Genomic DNA, 1,715 nt, shown 5'->3' with positions numbered 1-1,715 from the left:
GGGCCTAAACAAAGTCATAAGTGGGGGTTGAGGTTGTTCCCTGCAAGGGAAGTTCTCCAATCAAAACAGTTGCTTTTTATGGGACTTGGACTTCGCATGGTGGCGACAAGGGATGAGCTTCCTTAGAATTTTCCTCTTTTTGAATATGTTGTTTTTTTTCTTCCTCTAGCTTGTCCACGTCCTTGAGACTTAGAACCATTGTCTGACTTTTTCCCTACCATCGTTACTAAGGGATAAAAACACATGAAAGAATCAAAAGACGCTTCTTTATCATAGACAATGCCAAATGTTGCTCCAAAACCTGTAACCTATGGTTCAACTGTGAAGCATTTTGAACTGAAGACATGTAGATTAAAGAAACTCGAGAAAGCGGATAGCCTCTGTGGACGGGAAGCCGCCTTTGATGATAAAATTAGATTATGGATAATATAATTCTTCATAGAGAGGAGTAAATGCCGAGGTCAAGTACTCTCGAGTAGGTGCCAGCATTAATGCTGGATTAACTTTATTTTTCTTGTCTTAGTGTAGCTCATTTGCTTAGCTTCGCTTTCCAGAAGAAGGTATATGTGACCGTTCTTATGCCATAAGAAGATTCCATGGAAAAGATGGATGACAGGTGTTGGATGGCTTGACCAGATTCCCAAGGGGAAAACCAAGCCAATAGTTCGGCTTGCTTGGGTTTGCAGCAACTGTATTTAGGCATTCCTTAAGGATCTTGAAAATATCTCTATTAGAGATTGATTTTAGATGTGACACGTTTTGCTTTGATCCCTCGATAAAATGGCTGGTAGCAATTCTCAGAAGAATTTTGGCATGCTGGCTTATCCCTTGATAAGCAGATCATTAAATGCATAGTTACGGCGCATTAAGTGCTAAATTTAATGCATTAGCATGCGTATAGTTGTATAAGGATATCTTCTTATCCGAATAAACTCTTATCAATGAGTTGTGGCCTGGAGACGTATCGAGTGATGTGTTCGGTGAATAATAGCCACCAAATGGCTGGACCATAAATTGTTTTTTCTAGGAGTGCCAAGGGATTAGTTTGGAGCCAAGAGGCTAGTTCGAAATCTAAATTCCAAGGAGACCTAAGGGGCTAGTCCGAAGATTAATGTCCGAAAAGAGTCATATAGCTGGACAGAAGACTGAGCCGAACCCGGTTGACCCTAGTTCACACAACTTGCACTGTTTCGAAAGTCTAAAAAATGGTTTGATATAACAATATGTCTTTAACACTATGTTGATATATACCCTAAAGCACTAAAGAAGAAGAAGAAGAAGAAAAAGAATCAAGGTTAATAGGAGAAGATTATGTGAAAATACGACCCTACAGAGCCATAAAGATTTAGAGGCTTCATCCGTACAAAACGGTTGAAGCAAAATTTAGTAATCTTTCATCTTCTTTCGTATTGTTATTGCAATTTAGAGTGATCTAATTGTGCTTAAAGGAGATTATTTTCTCATTTGTACTGATGGGGAAGAAGAAAGAAAGGGTATATTTGTTTACATTATAATGTACAGAATAAGACAAATTATAATTTTGTAAAAATATTACTGAAAATATATTTGTCTTTTTTCTAGTTCAATTTATCATTATAAAAGAAGAAAAAAAAAAAAAAAAAAAAGAAAAAAAAGAAGCGGTTATAGTTTAAGAGAGATATTTTGGGTGTTTCTGTCAATTGAATATTATTTTTGAATTGTCTGTGATTTTCACT

The sequence above is a fragment of the Hakea prostrata genome, chromosome 5, assembly GCF_041222555.1.
Source record: "Hakea prostrata isolate BN-2017 chromosome 5, UWA_Hpros_2, whole genome shotgun sequence".
NCBI lineage: Eukaryota > Viridiplantae > Streptophyta > Magnoliopsida > Proteales > Proteaceae > Hakea > Hakea prostrata.
The sequence above is the reverse complement of the archived record's forward strand: the minus strand, read 5'-3'. Positions refer to the sequence as shown.